The sequence below is a fragment of the Cygnus olor genome, chromosome 8 (assembly GCF_009769625.2).
Source record: "Cygnus olor isolate bCygOlo1 chromosome 8, bCygOlo1.pri.v2, whole genome shotgun sequence".
In the NCBI taxonomy this organism is placed as follows: domain Eukaryota; kingdom Metazoa; phylum Chordata; class Aves; order Anseriformes; family Anatidae; genus Cygnus; species Cygnus olor.
In genome coordinates, this window is record NC_049176.1 from 29,382,609 (window position 1) to 29,390,730 (window position 8,122).

At 41.4% G+C, this 8,122-nt stretch overlaps 1 long non-coding RNA gene across 3 annotated transcripts in view; it reads left to right on the forward strand.

The window, feature by feature from the left end:
- Positions 1-8,122, forward strand: part of LOC121074260 — a 65,812-nt gene that overhangs the window by 36,090 nt on the left and 21,600 nt on the right. The window contains exon 1 of one of the 3 annotated variants that reach the window (XR_005822236.1): positions 7,185-7,866. The exons of the other annotated variants lie outside the window; for them this stretch is intronic. This is a non-coding gene — a long non-coding RNA (uncharacterized LOC121074260). Of the gene's footprint in view, positions 1-7,184; positions 7,867-8,122 lie in introns of those variants that run through there. 3 annotated transcript variants of the gene reach the window in all.

Below are 8,122 nucleotides of genomic sequence, written 5' to 3' on the forward strand. Positions count from 1 at the left end.
GCAGAGCAGTGTCAGCAGGAGTTGTTGTGCTTCAGGTTATTCACTAATGTAAGAACTTCTGAACTTGAGCCCAAAAGTGAACTCATTTCTGGTTTTAATAGCCAGTGGCTTAACAACAATAATTAATTGCAGTCAAATTGAAGAAAAATGGTTGAAAGGTTCTTGGATTCTTGTTACCTGCAGAGTCCTCGTTCTCATGAGAAGACTCCTGGAGTGCTTGCAGGGCCTGTCCCTGACTTGCTGTCTGTGTTACTACCTCACTGAACGGGATGGGCTCTATAAACATGTGTTAAGTCAAACCACCTTGAAACTAAAAGCAACAAACATATTTGTTTTCATCATGTGTAACCATGAAGATCTTGCCTTACATTACTTTGTATTTAAGATCACTGGTTTTGCACATGTCATAAAATGAGCCCTGAGAAGACATTAAATTTATTATGTTCTCCTTGCACCTATGTAACCCTTTCTCTTCCCTCAGGCTAGCTCTTTCCTTTAACAACTTTGAGAAGTTTATTGTATTTTATTTATTTATTTATTTTTCCTGTCCTGAAGACTGAAACCAGCTGTTAGCCTTCTCTAAGACTGTCAACATGAGCCTTAAAGATAGGGACAGTGACCATTGCCATCTTGCAAGGCGTTCAAAAGCTTTGATATCCTCATAAGTAAATAGTTTGTCTTGCCTATATTTTTCTCTGTTAAGAAATACGTCGGATAGGTTATGTTTTGGTATTGCGAGGTGTATGAAATCCTGGTGTTCTAGGAAAATTAATTGGAAGAGACCTTATCACAGAGAATGTGCATGAACAGGGTCATTCAGGGACTGCTGGGATATCGGGCAAAGAACCACAGAACAAAATGAATATGCAATGGGATTACTTAAATTTTAGTAGATGAAAAATTGGAGAAATTTAATAGGTGAAGACATGAAAGGCTTTGTGGGCCACAGGTGTCCTTTATGACTGCACCTTCAGAACTCTTCAGAAGCCAGTGTCGTTATTCCATCAGTACAGTGTAACTGGGACACTGGGCTTTCCAAAAGGTGGGTGGAAGGTCTTGCCTGGGCGGCATCACCAGTAAAGAAAGAACAAACAAAACAGCATAATCTTAAAAAGAAAGTCTATTCTTCAACCTAGGCTCTTCAGCATCTTCAAAACTTGCAAAGTATTGAGCAAAGACATCACAAAGTGGAGTGAGCAGGTGACAGAGTGGCACCTGGAAACCCAGGTTAAGAAATTCAAAGTAATGCATGTGGAGGGAGGCTGAACTGCTGCCCAGAATGACTGCATCTAACTGACCCATTATTGCTCTGAAACGAGACTCTTGGATCTGTTGTGGATGCTTCTGTGCGGCTGTCCACTTGGGGATACAACTGATAAAACAATGTTAGGAACTGAGGGAGCCCAGAAACTCCTTTGTGGTGTTGTGCCCAGTGTGGGTTCTAATCTGAATGCGTTGAACTGTTTTCCCTCCAAGTGCTGGAGTGTTTTTTGAGAGCTGGGCTGTCAGAAGCCTCAGCACAATTCAGGGGTGACTTTAACGTGGTGCCAGTGGACAGCAGGCAGAGCTGTCAGCTTGCAGTGGTGCCACTGCAATTACAGCTAAATCCTCTTAATAACACAAATAACTAAGTACCTGTAAAATTATTTGAATCAAATCCGAACAGAAACAGAAGCTTTGCTTGGGAATGAATAGGAGTAATTCTGTCTTTTCTGAGGGTTAAAAATGTTTGGCTAACTTCTACTGCCATATTAGTTCTAATTTGCTTTGGCATTTCCAGGGCCAGCACTAAAGCAGCAGTGGCAACTATAAGTGAATTGCTCTGAAAAAGGTTTTTGCCGTTGCTGTTTTGGTCTACTTAGAAGCCACAGAAGGAAAACTGTTTCTCACTGTGTTTCTGCCTTTTTTTATATATATAATCCTTCTTGGGTGTCTGGTCAAACCAACCTTCTGAACTAATTCAGCCTACACCTGCATTTAGAAATGTCAAATCACAACTGAAAGAGGAAGAAGCAGTCATTTTTCTCTTTCCCATTCACAGCTGCCAAGCGACTGTTTTAGCACCTGCACAAATTAGCATACTCGGCTCCAGCCGAGCACTGACTCCCGGACATCTCCAAAGCTCTTATTACTGGCTGTAGCCGAAATTACCATTGGCTCCAGGAATACCAGCTCTTCTTGCCGTATCTGGATTTCCTTTGTGTCTCGTCCGACCAGAGCAAGCACATGTTCTTAGCTGGTGAAAATTGATCTGAACGCACGGAAGCCAGAAATGTTTTGCCAATTTACATCTAGTAAGGATCTGACCTGTCTTTGAACCCCTGACGGGCCTGCGCTGTTGGCTTTCTTCCAACTCACATCTCTCTTTTACAGTACAGTCAGGTGAAGCTTTTCCAACCTTTACTTCTGTAGCAGACGTGTTGCATGGGTAGCAGGCGTGCTGCCTTTCCAGCAGGGCAGAATATCGTTTGCTTCTTGTGAGTGGGTTGGGCTTATGGCAAATTTGCTTTTACACAACAAGTTTGAGTCACTTTGCTCTTCAGCAAACCAAATCTTATGCAAAACATCCATCATATCCCTGCCCCACTAAAGCAAGCAGCATACATTTCTGGTCAGCACAGTCACCATAATTTTCAGTTTTGGTAAATACATAGCTGTGTTGTTGCTGCTATGTAGTAAATTAGTGCACGGGGATAAATCCTGACTGGGTGCATGCTTCAGCAGCACCACGCTTCTGTTCAGAGCCCTTCATACAGGCATCATCGAAAGCCCAGTTAAGTTGGTGAGAGCAGATACAGACCAAACCTTTCACATTTGGCTCTTTTTTTTTTTTTAATACTAGGAAATTATTTCTTTCAATTGAAGAGAGTTTACATAAATACAGTTTGCACGGAAGTGCTCCTGATGCTTTTGCACGGTGCTAGAAGTCATTTTGTAAGGCACATGGGGTAGCAAAGTTAAAGCACTCAGCTATATCTCTTCCTCTTGCAAGTACCAAGCTGTTCGTGGGCTCCTGTCAGATGTCAGCACCAACAAACAGCCTCTGGGGGTCCTGAGGCACCAGTGCACCCGCAGGACCATGAACCTCTCCTTTCACGTGCTCAGCACTGAAGTGGTTATCATTATCAAGCAAAGCATGCTGCAGATAATCTCAGCAGGTTTGTTGGTTCTGTTTCCCTTCCTTTGCCAAGTAGCTACAATTTACCAACTCTTCTCTTATAAAGCGGAGTAAATAAGAGCAGATACATTACAAAAATAAATAAATAAAAAGAAAGCAAAATAGCTGTTTAAAGTTGGAAAAATATTAGTATATACTAATAGCTAATATAAAGCATATTGATTTTTTGTTATATCATTTTTATGAAAGTAGCTGGAAAATTTGTGCACCTGACATAGAGTAGAAACCCATTTCTTTCACTACTTTTTGAGAAAATTCAATTACATTAAGCTGTCGGGTTTTTTTAGTTTTCATCATTGTTTATGAAAAAAAAACTTTTTACTGGGAACCTAGAAAAATGCTGATGGAAAACTTATTTTGCTTTGTAGAAGTAGTACCTTTGTATCATTTCTAACTGCTTAAACAACCTAAGGAATTGGTCTAGTATTTTATGAAATTTTGTAGTGTTGCTCTGACTTCCTACAGTTTACTCTGAAGGGCATGACATTTATGTTGCTGTGTTCAGCCATATCGTAGAATACCTGACAAAAATATGCGCGGAAGATGTCTCAGTTATTACTTGAAGAAGAATAATTCCTATTTAGAGAGGAAGAGGAAGTGGAAGAGGCGTCTTGCGAGGAGGGGTGGCAGTAAGCCCGTCTCTTTTGCTTGATGAGCCAAGGTGGCAAATTCAACAGAGAAAGAACTGCTGGGAGTCCAAGCCAACTTCTCCCAGCCATGGGGCGCAAGGCTGCTCCTGTTGGAAGCAGTGCTGCGTTTTTCAAGGCTACAGGGCCTGGGGGAAGGGTTCTTGGGCTTTTGTTAGCCCTCATCTCTCTTTTTCCTGCCAGCAGCCCTGGCCCCACTCCCATTTCAGTTGCAGCATTGTGAACGCTTCTGTGAGCTTTGTGGGGAAGCAGGAAAGAGGTGTTAATAATAAGGAGGCTAATTGTCACTCTACACCTCATCTGGCCTGAAAAGGACAGTTCAAAGAGACGCTCCTTACACAGAGCAAGCAGTTCAGAAGGCATGCGGTAGTACGCCCTCTAAATGGCAGGGTGCAGAAAGAGTAATTGTGCAAAGGAACATTTATATATCAGTTTGGATGTTTAAAGATGTTCCTACAGCTAAGAGATTTAAAAAAAAGATTCAATAGGCATCTAACAAGACCATCTACCCCCCCCCCCCCCTTGTTTTTTCCCCTTGGAGACATTTGCTGTGGTAGCCAGAGGAGCTGACAGAGCTGAAGGGTTTCAGAGTGGAGAAATAGCTTCAAATATTGTCCAGGTGGTGGGACCTCATGAGGAAGGGGGTTCTCTTTGTCCAGAACTCCTTTCTGTATAATTACGTTTCTATTATGAAAGCACCTTCCACCTACACAACGTCCCCCTGTGACATCCATGATGAGGACTATGAGAGTGGAACTAGGATGAAAAACTAGGATGAAAATCTGCTGGGGTTTCCCACTGTGCCCTGGGATGCGTGTATGCACCACTTTTAATTTTCCAACATCAGACGCGATGTGTGTGATTCTGATCTCATTTATAGTACTACAAAATGGAGATTAATTCCATCTAAATCACACAGCCATGTCAAGTTTCGAAAGTGTACCTTTAAGAAGCATATGGCAGAACAAAATGTATTAAAGTCATCAATATTTATGGAGCAGGTAGAATGCATATTAGACAGGCTAGATGCCATCTGTCAAAATAATCTTGATTCCAACTTGCTATCCAAAATGATGAAGATTAATTCTAGGGCCAGCTCCTTAAGTCAGGTTAAAAGACAACATATTACTGTGCCAACAAAAGTGAGGTTATCGCACAAACGAATACGAAAGAATATCCTTATGTATTGAGTCACTGTCAATTCCAGACATGTACCAGAAATCTCTGACTCTGAACACATCATGGAGTAGCCTCTAGGCACAATTGTCAAAGTAATTCTGTCCTTCAGACCAAACCGCTGTTAAGCAGTATCCCAGGCAAATAATGCCCTAAGTAAATTAATTAACAATGTGGTATCACATTTTCTAAACCATCTATTAAAAAAGTGGACCATACAAACAGATAGAATAGATTATCTTAGGTAAGGAACAGTCTGAAGTTTTCCCCTTTCTAGATTAATTCCAGAAAGTGTTGGTATTTAAATATTTACAGTCTAATCCTGCATCAGCTTATGTTAATAAAACTGTCATTAAACCTAGAGGAAGAAATTTCAGGCCCTGGAAGGTAAGTTTATTTTAATCCTGTTACACAGGACTGTTTAATGTTCTTCACAGAAATCCTTAAAATGAGGCAAAAGTGACTTATTTTTCAGATTTTTGAGGGCATTTTTGTTTCAAGCACACTGCCCTGAAGCTCTGATCATGTTTGCCAATTTGGCTAGAATTCTTACTGAGGTGGGGGGGGGGGTAAATTTACATTGGGGTATCATGTGGTTTACAGTTTTGACCCAAGTAACTTTCACTTTGAGATTTTTGGTTTCATTCAAAACAAAAAGCAAGCAAACTTGGAGGAAAGGGGACAGAAGCAAAGGGAGGGCCTTCCCCTAATCATCATTCATAGAAGTGGGTGCTAAAATCCATTAATGCCTTCACCCTTTTCAGTGTGTTGGTTTTTGTTTGTTTCTGAGTATCTCATTATGAATAGAAAGGTATTTGAAACACTGTTGGCTAAGTTGGAGTCAGCTGCTGACGTTTTTTTTCTCACTCTTAAGAAAATCCAAGCGTAGACACTTCCATTTATTTAGGAAATGTTTAAAATGCCAAGAAATGGCAAGAATTGTAAATGTTCTGTAGCCAACGGACACTTCATTAGCAAAGTTGTTAATAAGTAACATACAGCCAAAGCCCCCTATAATCAAAGGGAAACCTCCCATTTGCACTTTGAACTATTAAAATACAAGCCAGTAGTAGAAAATCATCCCCAATTATTATGTTTTTTTCTTAGGAAATGCTTATATTCACCGTGTTACTAAATACGGCCTGCCTGATCAGGGGTATTTTCCCCCAAGTGGATTCCCTGAGTGTATTGTTTGTCATGGCAGATGTCCACAGAATGTTTTCTTTTGCTGATTAATACCTTTATTAAATACTGTTTAAATTTTAAAGATGAAAGCAACTCTTTAGTGTTTGCTTCTCCTGCTGCTGGCTCCGTGCTTCGGCAGTGACGCAAATGGGCGGTGTCTTGTTGGCTGCACAGAAGAACTTGCAAACTTTTCGTTTTTAGTTCAAGGTTTTATTCCCTTAATAGGATGCTACACTGGGGTATGAAGTGTAGTAAGGATTGTTTGTTTTCCCAAAAGGTGTTTAGGGAATAGTAGAAAATGGTGCAACTTGGTGCTCATAGCTGATAGAAGGAAAAGAGGATATGGTAGCTGAAACTGGAGCATATTTGATCTGCAGAAACACAGGGTTGTGTTCTGCTTTTGATTCTTGAAGTTATTAAAACCCTTCCTGCAAAGCGCTTGGTGCCTTCAGGTATGCTTCTTCAACAGGAATTGATGTTGCTGAGCTCCATCTATCACCCAGACCTAGCATACAAATGTTCAAGGAAGACTATGTCTAATTTAATCTATTACATGATTGTGCAAAATTGCTTAACCACATCAAAGAAGCATGGGCATCCACTCTGGGAAAGACATTGTAAAAGAGCTTTCAAACACAAAATGTGGTCTTCCAGGTGATTTAGTCATGGGAACGCATCACTGAATGTATGTTTCCCTCATGCCTCCGAAATCAAAACAATAGAGCCATTATCAAAGAGAGATTAGAACCGTTTTCCTTATTAACTTGGCTTATTAGAGGATATTTAGCTGTCTATTCATCTTTCCTTCTTCTTCATTTAATCAAAGCATTTTTGAAAATCCACTTTTGATCCTTAGTAAAAATAAAGCATCTTTCAAGGGTCAGGAGACAGATTTTTTATTATTTTATTAAAAATAAGCTCAAATAATGGTTGGAAAAAATAAGGGGAAGGGAATTCTGAAAGAAATGTGTTTCTTCCCACTAACTCCAGTAGTTGCACAAGGGTAATATTTCTCCCACACCCCATTCCTGCTGTAGTCACTGTCTGAATGTTTTGTAGCAGCTGAAATAATGTCAATGTTCTGTTATTTGGTTTCCAGACAAAGTAGTTTGAATGCTTGTGTACATTGTATTTGTTGGTTAAACTGTCAAAGTGCAATGAAAAATATCTTGGAGTTTTGGTGGTTGTTTGGGGGCTTTTTGGTGATTTGGTAATTCTCATTTTGGGCTGAAACCACAGTGAAAATTACCTTATTTCAATGAAATTCTGCCCCATTTTTCAAGATTTGTTTAGTCTGACATTGCTTCTCCAGTGTGGGCGAGGAATACTTGATACAAGTTGAAGGAGTATGTCTTTGAAATACCTGGCTGCTGTTGTCCTTTGCAAACCTTTGATTTTTGGGGCCACTTAGACCTGTTGTCAGAGCATGAAGGGGGTGCTAGGGCTACAGCAGCCCTAAAGAACCCCAGCCACCCTTCCCCAGGTGCTCGCAGTGCTGTTCCTCTCACCTGCCTCTGATCAGGAACAGATTGCACTCATACAGCCAGGCTTATTTTGGATACCCGAAATCTTTATGAACCCTTAGTTACTGAGAGTTCTGCTTGCTGACGTGCATCACACACCATCCAAATCACCCGCAACCTCGTTGAGAGGCATGCTGAAGCGTGGCCAACCCCCCAGGTGAGCAGAAGGGGTAAAGCGCCCAGGCGCAGGGGGTCAGCCTTCAGAGCAGGGTGGGATTGCCTCTGCAGCATCCCCAGCTCGCTCACAGCCACGGGGCATTAAAAAGACAAACTGGGGCTGGCAGGGAGGGCAAAGACTGATGACCTGCGGTGTGTGCTGCCTGCAGTTGGGGCTCTGATGCTGTGTGGGCAGGGAGGAGGCAGGCAGAGCAGCCTGACTGTTTTTCTGCAGCATTTTGCTTTCGCCCAGAGCA